The sequence below is a fragment of the Colius striatus genome, chromosome 1 (assembly GCF_028858725.1).
Source record: "Colius striatus isolate bColStr4 chromosome 1, bColStr4.1.hap1, whole genome shotgun sequence".
Classification (NCBI taxonomy): Eukaryota; Metazoa; Chordata; class Aves; order Coliiformes; family Coliidae; genus Colius; species Colius striatus.
This window is the reverse complement of record NC_084759.1, coordinates 19,566,719-19,587,797: the sequence shown is the minus strand read 5'-3', so window position 1 is coordinate 19,587,797 and position 21,079 is coordinate 19,566,719. Positions and strand designations below refer to the sequence as shown.

Below are 21,079 nucleotides of genomic sequence, written 5' to 3'. Positions count from 1 at the left end.
AAATAACAGTTCAGGGAGTACTAATTCTCAGATACACTCCAGTAAAATGATATGTATATCAAGAATTTATATGATTTTTCTTCAGGGGGGGAGGGGGGAAGGAGTATGATATGAGGAAGATGAGGATGCCTGGGTATTGGGGGCTTGCAATGAATCTCAAGCTTGATCTCTCCCTCTGTATGCTGCTCTGCTGTTTCCAAGCTTATGCACACATTTAACTCTGCTCAAATACAAGTTTTCTTTAAAAAATAATACACAATTAAGGCCCTTAAAGAAGCTGTAAGCAAGACAGTTTTTCTAAGGCAATATTGAGTTAAGTCACTGAAATGTTGCTAGTAAAGCTCTTTTCAACTCCAAGTACCAAGGTTCAGGTTTTGTAACTACTCCCCACCCCCATCCATTTGCAACTGGGGTCAAAAAAGCCCTACAAAGAAGCATGGTTTAGCTCATGCTGCCCGTCTGCTCCCATAGCCTAAATTACCAGTAAAAGGGCAAGAATTCTGAATGCAGACCTGCTTAGGGTGGCAGCAGTTTGGATGAGGGGATGCATTAAACCCCATTAAAACCCACGTGATTCCTGCAGCACAATTCTCTTTTATCTCTCTCCTCTCCACAGCCCCGGAGACTGAAGAGCTCATCTCCATAGGGCTCATCTCCATAGGACTGAGGAAGCAAAGTTTGTTTCTGATCTTGTACTATTTCGCCCAGTATTTGTTGTGGCTTTAAAAGCTTTATTGGGAACTTTTAAGATGTCTCATGCCTCTTTAGAGGAATCTGTTAAATGTGTGTATGTAAGCTAGAGAAAGATACAAAACATTTTGGCGCCTCCTTAAAAGTTCCTAAAGTTTTACTCTACACATTACAAATGGGCTGTTTATCTGAATAATGGATTGTTTCCTTTTACTTGGGAATACGCTCCCATCAAAGAGTTGTGGAAGTCCTTAATATTAACTGCTGTAGTGAAATAACCCCTTGGCTTGGGTGTGAAGTCTCTAGTGTATAAACATTCACTGTCTTTATTTCTTCCTTAGACAAATAAAACCACATAAACCAACCCGCTGCAGGCTGGACAAATCTTCCTCATAATGAATTGGCTAATGCTTCTGTGGGGGGGACAAAAACTTACATGTGGTTACTATGTCAACAAACGTCGGGATTTAGGCATTTTTCTCAAGGACTTGAGTCTGTAGAAGGCTAAGGGAAAATTTATGGAGCGTGCTGTGCTGACACTGTCGCGGCTGTTCCTCCCCCCGAGCGCAGGGGAGGCACCGGGCCGGCTCTGGGGTGCGGAGGCTCCTTGGGGGACCCCCAAGCGCTCGGGGGAGCCGTGGAGGGCTGCAACTCCTCTCGGAGCGGAGCCTGGGCTGCTCTGAGGGGCTTGGTGCGTTTCGGGGGAGAAACGAGAGTACCCCTGCTGTTCTTTGTGCTCAGCTGAGATCCTTATCTGGTTTTTTGGGGAAAGATTTGTAGATGCACACGCCGGCCGTGCCTTCTGAGGAGTCGGCAGAGAGGTAAGGCAGATTTGTTTTACTCTGACGAGTTTCCTTCCCTGCTCTTTTCCCCTTCCCTCCCTAAGCTAGGAGCCCTGACCAGCATCCCGGCCCGGTTACACCCCCGAGGCTCCGGTCGCGTCTGCGTGTCCCGAGGCCGGCGATGTCTGGCACCCTGGCCAGGCTCCGCAGGCGAACACTCACCCCTCCGCGTCGGAACCGCGGCCGCAGCCGCAGGGGGCTTCAGCCCCTCTGACTACAACCCTCAGAAAACTGCCTAACGTAACCCATGACCGAGTGATGCCGTTCCCAGTTTGAGGTTATTTGGGGGTCATGAGTGCTTGTAGGTTCTCTTATTGCATGAGACGGGTTTTGTATCTACATGAAGTTATTCCTGTTCACGTCTGATCCTGTACAGTTAGTTAGGATGGGTAAGGAATGGTAGAAGTTGCTGAGGGGTGTTCGATGCTGTTTGGGACATGAGATGTGCTGGGAGATGCCCATGTATAGCTGGAGTTGTTCTGTGCAGATGCTCCACCGCCCTTCTCCTGTGCAGCACCCCACAGCTCTCCCCTTCTTTTCCAGCACCGGTCTCTGGCAAATCCTCAGCTCCATCCTGGTGTATCACAGCTAGTCTTGCTTGGGCCAGTTTGCTCATGGGATTTTGGAATTCAGCACACAAGCACTTTTTTTTTTCTCCCCACAGTGAAAGCGAAGCCAGTGTGTAGCATTTTCTGCTTCCTTTACACCCACAAATTCTGAGTCTTAAAAAGCTTCTGCCTCCCCAACTCCTCTTTACAGCACCAGCAAATCCACTTTAACTGCAATGCATGTGGCCTCATGTATTAGACCACAGAAAATCCATCTCGGTGCTCCTGTAAGAAAAAGAACAGCTGTGTGGAAAGATCAATAAACATGACCAGTTGCTCCAAGAGTCGTAAAATGGAAAGACTCCACAAAATAAAATGTTTAGCAGGGGACCCTGGCTGCAGACACTGCAGGAGAAGTCCTGGGAAACTCAGTAATTCATGGAAAGCCTCAGACTTGTTTTCTTTCAGTGATTCCATGTGTAAAAATATTTGTTTTATGAGAGGAAATCACAGGGGTAGGAAGAAATACTTACCTATGCAAAAGGAAAGCTTGTTTATGCTTAATGAATGGGCAAAATTGTTCATGAATGGTTTATCTATGTGAAAACTGAGCTGTATATTTACTGGCTCATCCTGTGGTCTTGAAATGTCTGGGGCTGCTTTGGTTTTATTTACTCTACAAAAGGCAATCTGGGAAAAACTATATGAAAACTGTTTCAGTGACATCTCCTTCTTTCTACCTGCCTTTTCCATGCTTACTGTAGCTCTTTTCTCCTTTGTTTAATCTATGTGTTTCCCCAAGTTTTCCCTCAGTGTGGAGAAGAGAGGAATCCCTTGGGAACACACAGCTTCCCTTCCTGGCTCTGGCCTCAATCACCACTTGGAGGGCTCTCTGTCCTCTTTGCAGCTCTCTCCTCCCATCTCCTTCTCTCACCAGCCTCTTCTGATGTGATGGCTGTTCCCCATTGCTCTCACATCTCTCCAGCCTGGTCTACTCTTTCTCTCCTACCCAAATCTTGATGCTGCATGCTCACCAGCTCTGCCGTCACTTTGAGGACCAATGTTTCCCCCAAGCCTTCCCTGTGAGCACACTGTCGTGACAGCTTTCCTGAGGCATGCTACAAGCACAAGTTTAATTTATTGACTGAGACATAATCACCAAGCACCATGCTGCTGTCTTGGAGGAGCAAGAACATGTCTGTGTAGCATATGAAACTAAAGGTGACATTTTGGGATGCTGACCTGTAGTCCAGTGTTAAAACCCAGACCAGTGATAGAGACATCCAGTCCTAACTGGAAAGATAGAATCATAGAGTCATTTAGTCTGGGAAAGACCTTTAACATCATCAAGTACAACCACTAACCTAACACTACCAAGCCCATCGCTAAACCATGTCCTTCAGCACCTCTTTTAAATCTCTCTAGGAATGATGACTCCACCACTTCCCTGGGCAGCCTGTTCCAGTGCTTTATAACCCTTTAAGCAAAGACATTTTTTCCTAATCTCCCATCTAAACCTCCCCTGGCACAACATGAGGCCATTTTCTCTTGTCCTATCACTTCTGACTTGGAAGAAGAGATCGACTCCCATCTCACTAGAGCCTCCTCTCAGGTAATTGTAGAGAGTGATCATGTGTCCCCTCAGCCTCCTCTTCTCTAAGCTAAATGACTACAGTTCCCTCAGCCACACCTCATTGGACTTGTTCTCCAGACCCTTCACCAGCTTTGCTGCTCATCTCTGGACATGCTCCAGCACCAAGTACAAGGAGACAAGAACTTCCCTGGTCCTGCTGGTCACACTATTGCTGATACAAGCCAGGATGCCCTTGGCCTTCTTGGCCACCTGGGCACACTGCTGGCTCATTCAGACTGCTGTTGATTAACACTTCCAGGTCCTTTTCCTCTGGGCAGCTTTCCAACCACTCTGCCCCAAAGCCGGTAGCATTGCCTGTGGTTGTTGTGGTCCAAGTTCAGGACCTGTCCCTTTGCTTGTTGAACTTCATGCAAAAGGCCTCAGCCCATCTCCCCAGCCTGTCCAGGTCCCTCTGAAGAGACTTCCTGTCCTCAAGCAGATCCACGCTCCTGCCCAACTTGGTGTCATCTGCAAGTTTCCTGAGGATGCACTCATCTAGTCCCCAACACAAAGCCCTGGGAAACACCACTTGTGACCCACTGCCAACTCGATTTAACTCCATTCACTACCACTCCTTGGACTCAGACATCCAGATTACATCTGTCCAAGCCATGAATCATAGAATGGTAGGTGTTGGAAGGGATCTTTAGAGATCATCTAGTCTAATCCCTCTGCAGAAGTATGAGCAGACATCCCCTATGAGCAGACAGTTTCTCCAGGAGAATACTATTGATAGACACAAAACCATGGCTGTGGATACTTGCCACACTCTAATCACCTGGTTAGAGATATAGAAACCCTACGAAACCGTAGGATAGCTGTGTGATTCTGCCCATGGACAGGGATTTTGTCTTGTGCATATGATGGGCTATGCTTCTTAAAACTTGAGGCTTTCTGTGTGTGCTGATTTGGTCTGAGAAAGAGTTAATTTTCTTCACAGTAGCTAGTATGGGTCTATGCTTTGGATTTGTGCTGGAAACAGTGGTGTTGATACAGGGATGGTTACTTTATCACTGCAGAGTGCTTATGCAGAGTTGAGGCCTCCCACTCCACCCCACCAGTGAGTGGGCTGTGGGAGGGCACAGTAAGTTGGCAGGGGACACAGGAGGGACAGCTGACCTCAACTGACCCAAGGGATGTCCCAGACCATATGGTGTCATGCTCAGCATATAAAGCTGGGGGGAGAAGAAGGAAAGGAGGACATTTGTAGTGATGGCATTTGTCTTCCCCAGTAACCATTATGTGTGATGGAGCTCTGCTGTCCTGGAGATGGCTGAACAACTGCCTGCCCTTGGGAAGCAGTGAATTAATTCCTTGTTTTGCTTTGCTTACACACACAGTTTTTGCTCTATCTATTAAACTCTTTCTATCTTAACGTACACGTTTTCTCACTTCTACTCTTCCAGTTCTCTCCCCCATCCCTCAGGGAGGAAAGAATGAGTGAGAGGCTCTGTGGGGCTTAGTTGCCAGCTGTGGTTAAGCCAGGACACTGTGTCCATAATGCATCCCATGGTAGGATGTGCACATGCATGGTAGCAACATGACTGAGGGTCTCATTGGCCCATTGTAGCATCTGATGGCCTCAGTCATCTGACATATAGATATTCTTGGCAAATGGTATAATTCCTCCTTCCAGCCAAACTACATTTCTGGATGGGGAATGTTTGAACAGGTAAATTTGAGTAGGTAAAGCTACTACGGGAACTTAAAAGCAAGTTATTTTTTCCTTGCCCTCCTCTTTCATGTCTTCAAGTGAAGCAAATTGTAGGGCATAATTTCTGACAACACAGTGCACCGATTTATCCAATTTATGCTTCTCAGGACGAGTTGAAAATGAAGATTTCCTTGCAAACTTTGTAAACGCTTTCCAAAACCTTTTTGCTGTTCTATGGATTGTTACAATCAGTAAGCAAATCTCAAATGAGTGAAGAGTAATTAAACATGCAAAAGTCATAAGTGACTAATTGGTACCTGTCATCTTTCTTCCAATTTGCAATATCATTCCTGATAGTGGCTCTGTTTTCAGAGGGGCCACAAATCTTGTTGGAGAATCTCATATTTAATTACATTATTTTGCTTCTCCTCTCTTAAGAATTGTTGTCCTATGAGGTTTTAAAAGAATATGACTAATTTACTGTATCTGTTAGCAGTCTCTATTTCTTGTGCAATTTTTGTCATCCAAATACCATTGTCCTTTCGATTCCAACACACAAAGAAGAGTGTGATTTGCCAGCCAGTCCTTGATGCCAATCTCTCTCTGCATATTCGATTTTCAGAGTTCTAGAAGAACATAAACACGACTCATTTCCAGGAATACATGAAGCAGCTCTGATTAACTGTTATTCAGATAAAAGTTTTGTGCCTCTTAATGAATTGGATGAATATTTTTCAAATAGAATACTTAAAGAAAAGGGAATAAAGAAAATTATTTATTCTTATTGGAACCATTTAATATTAGTATATCAGAAATAATTATATTTTGTGTATCTTTTAAAATTTTAAGCAATTGAAAATGCATTATTTTTGTCTGTTCCCTGATCAATTAGTTTTTCCAAATCTTTCCAAATTTCTACTTTTTTTTTTGGAAGGAAATAAGTGATGCAATTACACTTATTTCTGGCAAGTGATCGAGAAGTTTTATATCTCATGAAATGGCATCATTGTAGTCTACTCAAAGCAAAAATAAGAGTCAAAAACATAAATATTTGTGAGAAGATGAAGTCTCTAGGAGATGGACATGGTAATGCTTTTCCTGTCTGCCATGACACAGAAGACTGCAACAGCTGTATGTGTCCCAGCTAAGGGGAAAAGGTCAAGGGCTGTGAGATAGACTTGAATAAGGCCATAGAGGTTTTTAATTAGAGGATTTTAACAAGCTTCCCAACTAGATGAGAATTACAGCTGTGAGTGAGCTCTTGTGGCATTATAGGGCAGCAGCAGTTACCTTCATGTGCCTCTGTGGAGCGTGGATACCTTTTGAATGGCAGTCGTGTAATGAATTGATTTAGCAGGGGCAGCCTCAAGACCTTTTCTGCAACTTGCAAAAACAACCCCATCTTCAAGAAAATTAATGTATACTTTGCACTGTTGGAGCAGCAGACAGATGGTCTGCTCATAGAGAGACCTCTGGTTTTATAAGGCAATATATTCAATGCTTAGCCAAGACAATGTAAATCTCCACCACGTAAAACTAATAGCCCAAACTGCACAACCCAAACCGTTTAAATGTTGTTCTATGTCATCTTGGTCTGATTTAGATTTAAACAAAATACCTTGCACAGTTAGTAAAGTGAAACAAAAAGAAAAATCACATGAGATTGGATCAGCTGATTCAGATATTTTATTACTAGACATGACAGGTTTATCAAGATGCGTGAAGCTTTAGTATCTGGGACCGTTTATTAAAACAATATAGATTTTTTTTTCCTGAAAAAAAAAGAAAGACAGCTCTCTCCTAGAATATTGTTGAATTGCAAAATACTGAGACAAACATGGATTCAAGGAGTGAACTTGGCTCATGTCATGCAGGTTTAGGTCTTACACACCAATAATCTAAGAGATTATACATGATAGATAATTATGTACACACAAGTGCAAACACACATATGTATGATTTTAATGATGTAAACCAGATAGATGTACTAGGTAGGTAATAAGAATGTGAAGGGTATTACAGTACATTGGTTGTAAGTCTTTGTGCTGGGCAAGACAAAGGCTGGAACAGCAGTTTTATTGACTTTTGGGGTATATCAGCTGAGCCATGGTGGCTGTCTGAAAAAGAATCCATGGGGAAGAAAGCTCAACAATTTTGGTTCCTTCCCCAAGATAAAAAATCTAAGGGTGGGGGGTGTGAATAATCAGAGGGAAATCTGTTAGCTTTGGGGACCTCATCTCACGTGAAAATGCCAGGCTGAGAAGCTACAGAGCAGAGGACAATTAAATGTGTTTCTCTAGAAAAGAGGTATCTGGTGGTGATGAAAGACTAAGTATTACCTAGGGGAAAAAGTCCACAGAGAAAAATAAAACAGTGAAAAATGCAGGGTTCCTACCAGCAGCGAATGGTTCGTGTCAGGAAAAAGCAGGAAGATAAACTGCCTCAGAATTCATTTTCTCTATGATGCATTTTTTTTTCTGTATAAGAAAGTGTTACTCTACAATAATTGTTTTCTGTCACTGACTCTCAGTCTCTAGCTCCTTACAGAACAGAGCAGGGAGAAGGTGTTGACTACTGAGGACAGCAGCCCAGTGTCCCTGCAGAGGCAAAGGGCTGCATAATTATATGTACAGTGGGTGATCTCCTCAGACCTTAATGGTGTCTGCCTTCCTGATAACATTCATAAAGAATGCTACATCACTTTTTCATCTTCCTGGATCCCTGACTGGTCCCTGAAATTGTATAACCTTCTTCTTTTCACTGTGCACAGGTACTGTTCCTGTTTCCCATAATCTACTTCTTCATGGTATACAATTCCTCTTCAGTTGGGGCAAAGCTCCCCAGCTTTCTCTCAGCCAATCTTGCCGTCAGATTTGACTGTAAAATTTTACCAAGCAGTCAGACTAAAGAGTCAGTTAATGTCCCAGACAACCCTCTTCCTCTTTTTATAACATAAGCATCACATTTTTTGCTCTTTGGTCATGTGGTATCAGTCTATATTTGAAACACTCATTAATCATCCTTCCTAATGCACATGAAATGTCTTGTTTTGGTTGTTACTATGTTCTGAGAGAGACAGTCCTTTGTATTATTTGGTCTTTTGAGAATTAGGTTCTGCTGTTTCTCTCTAAGTATTAATACTGTATATAAGTATGTGGTCCTGGAGGAGTTGTTCTACTTGTACTAACTGGATTACCTTCAAGAAAAGGAACATGGAGGTAAGGCTGCAGGACCTGGAACTGTTCAACCTAGAGAAGAGAAGACTAAGGGGGAATCTTATTAATACTTACAAGTATTTAAAAGCTATCATTTAAGAGCATGGAGGGACACTTTTTTCTGTTATCTCAAGTGATGAGACAATGGAGTAATGGATAAAAGCTGGAACATAAAAAGTTTAACTTAAGGAGAAACTACTTCACTGTGAGAGTGAGGGAGCCCTGGCACAGGCTGCCCAGGGAGAGTGGGAAGTCTACTTCTCTGGAGATTTTCAAAACTCGCCTGGATGCGTTCCTGAGTGAGCAGGGAGTTGAACTACATGATCTCTAAAGATCCCTTACACCCCCTACCATTCTATGATTCTGTGATTCCGTGATACAGGATTGAACCTCCAATTCATAACAGTCAAGTACAACAGTGGTTTAAGAGGAACACATAATATAGTTTACATTTGGTTCTCAAATCATCATTGCACAAAGCCCTGCTAACAGATAATAATATGCATTATTGTGATAGGAAGAGTTACTTGTTGCACAATTTTAAGCCAGCTCCAGGCAATACCAGAATGCAAACTTAATTAGTCAGTCTGCTGAACAAAGTTTCTAAATCCGTATGTGCTTACAATAACTGCTGGCCAAATCAGTGCCAAATTAGCAAGAAAAACACCTACGTATGTCTGAGATGTTACATCACTTAAAATTCCCCTCTTTCCCTTCTTTGTCTCACTGGTGGGAAACTGGAAAGGAAGAATGTTATGGCTCTTGCTAATGAAAAACACCAAAAAGTTTCTGAAAATTCAGCTTTGTCTAAGATCTCTATTCAGAACACTCGGGTTTTGAAAGAGTAAAGTTTCTCAGTAAACTTTGCTTTTGAATTGTAACAAATTGTGAGTATGTTTTATGGGACTATTTTGACTCTAAGTAGGATGATCATAAATAGAGACACAACTGTACTCAAGACCTTGATTTGATTAGTTGTAGCATCTGACATCTTACATTTGAAGGCAATGGAAAGTATTTCCATCAATCTATTGTAAATGGGAATCCAGAGTTTTTTCTATGCAGACAACATTACACTGTTATAAGGATGGCAGCAAGAGATAACTTTCTAGCAGAGTGGGATATGCGAAGGCCAATATGAAATCCCAGGAAGGGAAAGGACATAACTACTGAGAGCTAAACGGATAGGCTGCAAATGGAAACTGCAAAAATCACAAGTGGTACGACAGCAAACAGCAGAGCTTTTATCCTCTCCTGGAAGGTTTTCAAGACCCGCCTGGACATGTTCCTATGCGACCTGATCTAGGTTGACCTGCTTCTGCAAGGAGGTTGGACTAGATGATCTCTAAAGGTCCCTTCCAAAGCTACCATTCTATGATTCTATGATTGCCACATTTTCAAGTTCTCAGACCAGCTTTATCAAGGCACTGTGACATAGTGTATTTAATGCTCACCATGATTTACAGAGAAATAATTATTATTTACAGAGAAATAATTCTTCAGTCATTAGTTAAATTAGGCCCAGTATGCAAAGAGCTACTAATAAAAATCAGATTAAACAAAGTATATTTTCTTTCCCTTAGAAACATGTTGAAGTCAAAGTATCATTAAAAGGAGAACCAATTTTTTTTGCACAGCATTAAAGCCATCATTAAAGAACTGGAGACCATACCATTCTAAGTATGGGCAAGAATTTGCATTGGGGAAGTAGCAAGTGGATTGAATAGTGAGATAACACAAATTCTCTCACATGCATGACAGATATTTGGTATATTATGGCCCTGATATTGCAAGAGGTTGGTGTTTGTGCACAGTCTCTTGCAAATTTATGTTCTAATGATACTATAGAGACCAATAAATCAATGCAATTTCATCATAAATACATTTGCTTCACATATTTTGCTCACATATTTAGTGTTACCTGTATATTCCAGGCTTTCTAATACATAATAGAATTTATAGTACAATTTGTTGCAGTTATTGAGCTTGAGGTTCAGACGAAGAGGTGAGGTGCACTCAGCACACAAGAGACGCAGCAGAAGGCTGGTATCTACAGTGCTGTTGCCTTCAAGACAAGACACTTTGATCTCATCCCAGGTTTTTTGTAGACAGTTAGAATGTTGTATTTGGCATTTCTGTATTTTTCTGTATTCCTTTGCATTACGCAAATGCCATATGCTCCCCAAAAAACATACTGGATTTGTTTGGTTATGTTAAACAAATAACAGAGAGAGCAATTTAACTATGCTGGCTCTGCTGCTACACAGGGATCACCTTACATATGCTCCTGGCAACCAGCATTGGGTTTTGCAGGTCAGCTTTCACACTGCTGTGTCCACAGGTAGCATCAAGTTGGAGTTAAATCAGCGTGCATGAACCAGCAGTCTCACATAAAGCCAACTCCTTTCTTTCATTCACTCAAACCATCCTATTGGACTAGGCCATTGAACTCTAGTTAAAAATAACCTTGATTTGTCTACTAGCCATCAACTGCATCCTGTTAGATTTAATAAGTGAGTAATTAATTCTTTATCTTGGTCATCTTTCTTCATTTGTTTTCCTGATTATATTAGGGAGCAGGGATTTTAACAAATTAATCATGACAGTGATTTCTATTTTACTTGTATTCTACATCTGTAGATTAAAGTTCTCAGCACTGCTTACATATTCTGAAGTTCTTCTCTTTCATGTGCCCTCCGTTTCCTAGGATGATAAAATAAATAAGGCATTTATGCATGTGGAGAAGTAGAAAATAAGTCTGTTGTAATGTTCAAAGTTCAGACGTTCAGCAACTCACTCAACTATCCACCTGAGGCAGAAGATACACACTGCAGCAGCTGCAGAGCTTAACCCACACTTTGTCAGATGTTTCCTTTTCTCCAATGAAGGCAACTTCCCTACAACAGCTCCTGGATTCATTTTTACCAAGCTTAGCATTTCCATGAGGAGGAGTGTACTTCCTTATTCTCTTGTATTTTCGACTAGCTCTTAATTACAGTAATTATGTGCTCAGCTTGCATATGGAAGAACTGAAGCTAAGAGCTTCAAATGAAAGCAGGATCTGTCCCTGCATTAATACTGTTGCAGAGAGTGAATTACAATCAGAATGCTTTTTCTAAGAAGTAGATAATGCTGTTTCTGGAAAAACCACAAGTGAAACAGTTCAGCCAGTTAATAGACTAAATAAGCCAGATATTATTATTAATAACAGCAACAATAACAATAATGATGGTGATAACGTTAATTTGCACCAACTAGAAACATAAAATCAATGCCAAAGTTTTAAAGAAAAATCTTGTACAGAAACCTTATTTAAAATTAAGTTCCTGTCTGATACCATCAATGTGGGAATTGGATGGCTGATAGGAAGTATTTGAAAGTTTATGATACTACAAAATTAATGTTGGCTTTTATAGATTACTGGGTCTCAGCAAAGTGCTGTCATAGGACTTCAAATTCACTCAGAGACAAAACAGTTTTATTTTTGTCTTTGTCACTTTTGTCCTTGTCACTTTTGTCCTTGCTTATGACAAAGGTCAGCATTTTTGACAAAGGTCAGTATTTTTAAGTACTATGTTTTGGAACTGTTTGAAGTAAGCTATTGCCTTGTTCCAGTATGTTAATCAGGACTTTGTAATTAAAGGTAACCTCCCAACAATGAACCAAGGACTCTGTGGCTCCTTGGCAGGCTGGGTGGTTTGTTGCTGTGTTGTTCAAGTAATTTTATGTTACTGATGGAACAGCTTAGCCATTCAGGAAGAAAATAGACAAGTTGGCTAAACACTTGCTATTACATACTTGTGTAACACAGAGAAAATATTAACATAGAACATGATACTTCCTGGTGCACCGGTTGCTGAGAGAAGAATGATGGATTTTGGGGAACTGATGGCATTCATCAGTAGGGCTCTGACTTTCCAGATTGTAAAAAATGTTGCTTAACATCTGAATGACAGCATAAAATATGAGCAAGATGTAGAGAAGCTAGGGGGGAAAAATATCAAGAACAGCACACTTTTAAATAATTTTAAATTTATTTATGATCTATGAATTATAGTCAGTAAGACTGTTAAAAAACAGGAATCCCCTCCTAATGGTAAAAGAAGCAAGTATGATCCTCATTCAAATACTTAAGCAGAAGTCAAGAAACCTAACTTGCATATCTCCCCTTTCCCATTCTGTCCTGGAAGCCCATCCATCCTGTTTGTTACTTCACCTCTTTCAATACCCATAACTACAGACTGGAGGTACCCAGCTCACAGCACGCTCTGAAAGGACTGCGTTTTCAGACACATTATCACTTGGGCAGCAGATTAAAATCAAACCAAAGGGAATACGTTTCACCTAAGGTGAAACTATTAACTATGGGAATTCAGTGAAATAAGAGGACGTGGAAGCCAAAAAAATTAGTGAAAATATAAAAGAAGCAGTAAAATTCATGGAAGAGGGCCCCAATAGAATTAGAAAAAAGTGTATCCTGGATGTAGCCTCTGATTTAGGAAGATTCTAAACTTTGAAATGCCAGCAGATGGGAAAGTAAAATAGATGGAATTTTTTTCTGTATTTGTCTTGGTTTTTTTTCCTCCTAAAGCTGCTTGTAGACAAGAGAGTTGGTTATATGTCTTTTTGGTCCAATCTAAAGCAGCAAGTCCTATCTAACAACTTTCTCTTGAGAATGAGATTCAGATATGTGGCTCAAAATCTTGCAGTTCTTTCACTGTTTATTTCCAATGTGTCTGGTTTTGTTTTAAATACTGACATCTCATCTGATATCTTTTAAAATAGATGTATTTCTTGTATTTTATCAGCTGCAATGTTAGAAACTCCCGCAACACTGATAGTACTGAAGACATAATGTCCTTGATGAATGTTTTACAGTCTTCCTCATGAAATTCTTGTTATTTAAGAATACACATAAACAGGTTTTGCTTTTGTAGCTGTAATCTACTGCATGTTTTCTGCATGATGGCATGAGAGAAAGGGAGAAGGAAAATTGTAGGAACTTTTTCATCTTGCTGCAAAGAAATCCGGTCAAAGACAATGGTGGTTTTTGTGTACTGACAAGAGCAGTATCAAAGCAGTACCACTCTCAAGTCCTGTAGAAGATATTCCTGTACTGAGTACTCAGTAAACAGGTTTACCATAGCAGCAGTGAGGTACTCAGATCTTAGGGTGAGGAATTAATCTTCTCAAAGGATTTGAAATTATGTTTAAAATAAACCAGCATCACTTAAAATATCTTTTCAGGTGGTGGTTGTTAATCTGCTCACCTTTGCATCTAGTGTCCAGGCCTAATTGCCTTGTATGACCCAGTGATTAATTGGTCTTATAAAAGGTGATGTGCCTGGATTAATTAGCAATTACATACCAGATATTTGCAGGGAGAATTGTCCTTACAGGGCATGCCTTGCATTGTGTGGAGGTGTTAAGATTGAGATGCTGTAATGTAACTGATATGGCAACGTGTAGATATACCTACTTTTTCTTTCTTTTTCAGTTTATTTATTTGTTGTTGTTTTTCTGTGTGCTCTGAATACAGTAAAAATTTTGGAATGAACTGATTGTAAGTGAACAGTTATTTTATTTTTCTATATTTTCAATTGAATTTTGATCTAATTCAAAGTAGTGGATGAGCATCCTGGAAAGCCAACTATTTTATTTACAGATCATATATAGTATGGGAAACATGCATTGGTTTATTAACATGCCAAAACTCAGATCACCAGTATGAACACAGTGTTCATAAACATATGTTTCGTGTCCAAGCCTTGTTAGCCCCCTCTGCTTTCGTTGAGACTGCTGGCAATGGCTGTAAAAAGTAATAGTAGTTTGCTGAAAGGAAACAGTCCTCTAAAAATATAACAGATTTCCAACCGTGTAGGAACATATGGTGAAAGGAAGACTTATTCTCAGTAAGGATCAGTTCAGGGAACATTTAAATAAAGCTGAATGCACAGGTCCATGGGACTTTATGGGGTGCACCTTTGAGGGCTGAGGGAGCTGACTGATGTCATTGCAAGGCCAGTCACAATGATCTTTGAAAGACTGTGGTGACTGGAGAGGTTTCTGAGGACGGGAAGAACATAAATATCACTCCTATCTTCAAGAAGGGCAATAAGGAGTATCTGTGGTAGTACAGACTAATCAGCCTCAGCTCAGTCCCCAGGAAGGAGGTGGATCAAATCTTCCCGAAAGCCAAATCCAAACATATAAAGGACAAGAAAATGTTTGAGAGTAGCCAGCATGGATTTAGTAAAGAGGAAATCATGCCTGATAACCTGATAGCCTTTTGACAGTGTCTCTGATGACATGCTTATAGTAAACTGATGAAGTAAGGATTAGATGAGTGGATTGTGAGGTGGATTTAAAACTGACTGAACTGCTAGGTTCTACAACTTGTGTTCAATGGCATGAAGTCCTTCTGGAAGCCAGTCACTGGTGGTGTACCTTAGACATCAGTACTAGGGAGAATAATATTTAACGTCTTCACTAAAGACCTGGATTAAGGTGCACTCTCATCAAGTTTGCAGGGGATGCAAAACTGAGAGGGGTGACTGATATACCAACTAGAGCATCTGACATATGACAAGACACTGAGAGAGCTGGGACTGTTCAACCTGGAGAAGAGAGTGCTCAAGGTGATCTTATTAATGTGTGTAAATATCTGAAGATAAGGGATTGAAGGAGTAAAAAGGTTTGACAGGATGGAGCAAGACTCTTTTCAGTGTCATCCAGTAAAAAGACAAGAGGCAATGGGCAAAAAATGAGAAATAGGAAATTTCATTTAAGCAGAAGATATGTTTTTTATGGTGAAAATGATCAAACACTGTCACAGGCTGCCAGAAATTGTGAAGTCTCCGTCCTTGGAGACTCCAAAAAACTCTATTTAAAACCTGATGGGACAAAATTTTTAGCAACCTGCTTTAGCTGAACCTACTTTGAGCAAGGCGGCTTAGACTAGATGATGTCCAGAGGTATCTTCCAACATCAACTCAATCTAAGATATAACTCTTCTTGACTCCACACAGTTGGACACGTGTCCAGTTTCTGTGCCTAAGTCTCAGTAAGCCAGTTATTTATACTTCTCTTGGTAGTCATTTGAAACTTTTGTTCAGACAGCAAAAATTGTTTTGGGACAAGGAAGTTATTTTTCTACTTTGACTTGTGTAGGTAGCATAAGCCCCTAAATCAAACTGATTTTGGAAAAACATACTTTTACAGTTTATAGTAAAAACCGGACACAACTGCATAGAATGGAAGTAGAACCGTTAAGTATTGTACTTCTAAAAAGAAAGTCATTAGGCCTGGATAGTTCTGATTTCCTGGTAATTTTGAACCAGGTTACTCTGACTGTTCATTACTGGCCTACAGATTCCTCATGATGTTTTAGCTGCTTCTGTCTTAGTCTACTCTCGAGATGTGCATTAAATAATTTTTTATACAAGTTTTCTCTGTTAATTGTTCTTTGTTCTGGAGATAATCCTCCATAATATTCCTCACTAAAAAATGGACGCTGCTTTTATATTTTGACTGCTTCACATTTTGAATGTCTGCATCTCAAATCATCAGATCAAAATCTGAAATGCTCAAAATTTAAAGGAAATCTCTGAAAAAAAAAAGAGGAAAATGGTTTCACAGGCATCGTACACTTAGTATGAGTAAAAACTTACTCAAGTTTGTAAAGCACTCTGAGATTCTGAGATTGCAGGTACAACTCCAGTACAAATATAATAATGATCCATTGTTCTCTTAGCAGGAACTTCATCAAGAGATTTCAGTTCCTGAGTTGCCAAAATTGGACTGGACTTTGCTTCTAGTCCTGCCAGGATATTAAGCACCTAAACTTTGGTCTGTCTTCTACAACAGCACTTGATAAAATAAGCAAGGTTTTGTACAGCAAGAAAAGATGTTTATCACATTTGTGTGTTTGTTTTGATTTTGGTTTGTTTTTGGCTTTTTTTTTCATTTTTCCTGTGTGATCTGAATCCCAGTCCTTATCTTTGCACTTGTGAGGCACCTGGAGATTGACCTGTGTCATGTAGTACTATTTGCATTTCAGTTTCTCCTAACATTTCAAGCCACAAAGCAAGATGTGGTATTTTCTTCACTTGCTCCCCTCCCAGGACTGTAATCAAAGCCAGCATTGATATGGCAACATCCTAGATGATCTTAGGTGAGTGATTTGAGACTATGAAAATTACTTGGACTTAGCCTTTATGATAATCTTTACTTAAAGCTTGACAGAAGCAGAGCATTCATCTTAACTTCAGCAGGCCTTGTATCTGACCCAGAAGGCTTTAAATGGTAAAAGCTCAGCCTTCCATGAGAGGAGTAAGACAGTGAGGAGCTTGTTTTCTCCTTTCCACTGGAGGCTTTGCGTGTAAGTGAAACACTCTGGAGCTGTACTTCTGTCTTTATACTCTCATGTGGTTGATTTTCTTGGTACTGAGATTTCACTAGAGCTTTCAGCTAAAATTAATTAAACTAATAATTGGGAATTCAATAAGATTTGATTTGCAAATGATTGCATGAGACATATAATGCCTCATACTTCATTATAAATTATTAATTAGGTTTTGAAAAGTACCTTGGATGTGTACATCTATTATTAAGCAAATCTCTTGCCATTTCTACTTTTAAAAAATTAATGTAGTATTGTCATAAAAACCCTTCCTTATGGTTATTCACAGAATAATTCCAAGAAATGTAAGACAGAGATTAATTTCTCCTTGAATTAATGGCCTTTTGCATTCAGGACTGCAGATATTCTCCATGTCCCACTACTCTAATTGAGACAAAAAAAAAGCACTTGGAAGTTGTTATTTCTTCTGGGGAGGAAAAGAGAAGATAAAATCACATTTTGGCAGATGTTGTGTCATATATTGTCTTCTGTATAGGAAGGGATGCATAGGAAGGAGTTGTACAAGTCCTTCTGACTGGAGAGCACAAAGCCAGAGACATTCTACATTTTCATATATGATGCCAGCCTCTGGGGATAAATGTGGGTCTCTAGGGAAGTGTAGCTGCTCCCTCTGTACATCAGGCAGCAAAAGCAGGGAAGCACAGATCCCACCTTCCCAGCAGGCACGTGCCTGGTTTCCTGCACGGTGTTGTTCTGTGCTGGGATATTTCAACTCCCCACCTGCACACTCAGTTACTGTCCTGTGGCACTTCACCACTCTCAAAGACATAATTACAGCTGGGCTCCTGCCTCTTTAATTTGTTACAGTAAATGACCACGTATGAGTAGGTATGATTCTTGCATTTGGTTCTGCTGCTGACACCTGCAAATCCTAGAGCTAGGCTGTAAAGTGTTGAGGCTTGTTATTTTCATCTTTGCATATGCACATGTAGCATATGCCACTCTGGGTCACCCATTTTGTCCACGCTGTCAGGTGCAGTTTGCTCAGGGTAGATTCCAGCTGGTAACAACCAACTCGCAGTTTGTACAGTTTGCACAGTTTGCACAGTTTGCACAGTTTGCACAGTTTGCAAGCTAGAAGCCTTTAGCCGCAACTTTAGGTTAGTTCTTCCTTGACTGCTTAATTTTACTTTTACCAGAACACTCCCCAAACTTTTGCTTTCCTATGGTAAATACATAGGAATGCTGGATTGGAGACTATTCAGCACAAAGACTTCAATGAAATGCTCCTGTAAATATGCTTGCTTCTCGCTTGTTACAGTTATTTTAAGTATATGTTTAACTTGGTGATTTCACACACCACTGTGCAGCCGTTTGTTATATATTAACTTAAGACTCAATCTTGCAAGGCAATGACTGCTCCTGTATCATGCTGAGTGCCTTTCCCTCTCACTAGCGTTTAAGGGCTTACAGAGTGCTCAGCACCTTGCAGGACTGAGCCCTGCATCTGGGCACCAATGGGCTCATTCCAAAACTCAAACAAGTTTTCTGGAACAAGGTTCATCCTGTAACTGGGCAATACTTCGTGCAATGGATTTTCATACATTTAGATTAAATCTTATCCAGAACAACAGATCTCGTAGTTAATGGCTACTGGAAGACATAAGCATTTAGGTATGTACGGTGGTAATTAATTAAATTTTGCAATCATGGTTTTATGAGTTGATCCAGTTAAGTGCAAAACCATGACTGAAACTAATATTTAATCTTTTGTCTGTTGGCTGCAGTGTGTGCTGCTCCTGTTAACCTTTATGAGTGTTTTAGAGTTGCAGATAATCTGTGCAGTTCATCTATCAAAGCCTTTGTGCACTATACACTGCTGTGCTTATGCACAGGGTGCTTCAAGGGGGTTGCACTGGCACTGGGGCAGAATCTCTGGCATGACTCTCTGTGGGCAGAAGCCAACCCAACCAGCCACAGAACCAGGGCAGTGGTGCTGCCTGCATCCTACATTGCCACCGGTGGCAATGGGCTGGAGCCTGTCCTCTACCATCAATCGGGCAGTTTGAAAGGTAGGCTTCACCCAAGGGTACTAAGCTGATCTGTTGCTTACATTTTAGGAAGCCAGGATTATTATTTAGTGGCCATATGTGTCTTAATGAGACCAAGATGTGAGGTAGCCTGTGTAAAATACAGTATTAATTATTATACCTTCTCTGAAACCTGTTTCAAAAGAAGAGTGTGACATTAGTCTGTTGTAAACTCAGATGTATTTGAACAGAAAAAGTGCTGTAACATGGTTTCTGAAAAGTTACTCTTCATGGTTTATGTTCAGATAAAGACCATAACCTTCCATTTCTGCAAGGAAAAAAAACCAAAACCACAGGACCTGAAAGCTTTAAGCAATGAGGTTTAACTCCATCTGCAAGCAAGGAAAATGACTTTCAGAAAGGCAGTCCCTGCCTTCTCTGTTCAACACCCTGCCATGCTAGGCAAGCAAGGAGATGCTCTTTGATTTTCGTCCTGGTGTCACTTGCAAATAACAGTAACTAGGAACTAAAAACTAAACCTGAATTTTGCTTACAGACTTATACTTAAGGTTGACCAGAAAGCAAGGCACAATTTTGTTCTAGGGACCGTTGGAGGAATCTCACTGTAATTTAAATATACCTGTGTGTTAATAACTTTATCCTTTCAGAATAAGCAATCACACTGTCGGCCTTTGCCCTCACTCCCACAAGTCAACTAATCATTGCACACACATTTATGTGTAGATTATTGCTTGAGATTGGTGACTTTAAGCATGCAATAGCAGAGAATCACCTATGTAAAATGTTTGCCAGACCACAGCTCTGGTGATGTACTCTAACTGAAATCCGGGTATGAAATTGGTATGTAAATAGAAGGAGGATTAAGCAACTTGCTGACTGCCAGTTTTCTCAGGGTAATGGCCGTTAAGTTGGCTGGTGTGCTTTTCTGGGGAATAAACAAAAAAAACCCAAATAAAACTGAGCTTTTAGGAGTCCTTAGTAAATTGGAGAGGTTTGTGTGTAACTTTAAGCACAGATTGCTAAGCCAGCAACATTAAGAAGTTAGGAGTTGTTTATCCATTAAAAGAATATGGGAAAATAGGTGGAAGTTTATGGGAACAAAGGTGGATTGCTGATGTCAGTGAACTGTTTTCCAAAACTTCCAGCATCGAATGAAGGCACCACATGATCCCAAGTAAGAATATTGCAGCAGAAAGTAGTCACAAGTACTCAATAGCCTCCCTGGGAAAATACCTCCAAGTCTAGGAGAAATGAGCCTGGGGTTGGTTGTATGCTAATTCCCTTTCATTACTATGTGTTAGCAAAGCTGTTTAATACTTGCTGTAAAGCCTGGATTTCACTCTTCTCTCCTTTAATATCAGGTTAAATCTGGAATAATAAGCTCTCAAAAGCTTAGAGCTTCCAGTAAAATGAGATTTGGCTAAAAATTACGTGTTGGTTTCTACTAGTAACAGTGTTGTGGCTTTGGTGCCCTAAGCAATGGGAGAAGCAAGACTGGTGAGAAAAGAGAATATGCTTCATTAGGATATTGAAGGATTTAGTAGAAGTTGCTATGTCTTACTGTAAAACTTAAGGAGGGTTTCTTTCTTCAGAGAGCCTGAACCACCTCCATCCTCCTTGTCTTAGACTTCAGAACATTGAGAATTGTAATAGTCAATTTTGAATAATTTCCAAGTGTTTGTATCATGTATTTTGCTTTAGTGTTGGAAAATCAAGATGTAGAATATTGTGCATAGAGCAGGATGGTTGTTATTTCTGTGTTTCTCAGGCAGCAACATCTGTGACTAAGGGCTGAACATCAAACTGTTTATCAATGGAATGGTAGCAGGATTTCATTGTGAGGGTGAGGGAGCACTGGAACGGGCTGCCCAGGGAAGTTGTGGAGTCTCCTCTGGGGACATTCAAAATCCACCTGGATGAGTTCCTGTGTGACCTACTCAAGGTGGTCCTCCTCTGGCAGGGGAGTTGGACTAGATGATCTTTTGAAGTCCCTTCCAACCCTTAAGATTCTGTGATTCTATAGTTCTCTTGGCCTGGTACAGTGAAATATAAAGCTGATACTACAGTCAGATAAAATTGGCTTG

The 21,079-nt window shown here is 40.5% G+C and overlaps 1 protein-coding gene across 2 annotated transcripts in view; it reads left to right on the top strand.

Moving 5' to 3' along the window:
• Positions 1–1,475: 1,475 nt before the first annotated feature.
• The window catches only part of SPATA13 (spermatogenesis associated 13), a 79,612-nt gene continuing 60,008 nt past the window's right edge, over positions 1,476–21,079 (top strand). Inside the window, exon 1 of one of the 2 annotated variants that reach the window (XM_061992809.1) lies at positions 1,476–1,511. The gene's annotated coding sequence lies outside the window, so the exon portion shown is untranslated. Of the gene's footprint in view, positions 1,512–18,543; positions 18,619–21,079 lie in introns of those variants that run through there. The other variant, XM_061992817.1, reaches the window with a different exon arrangement.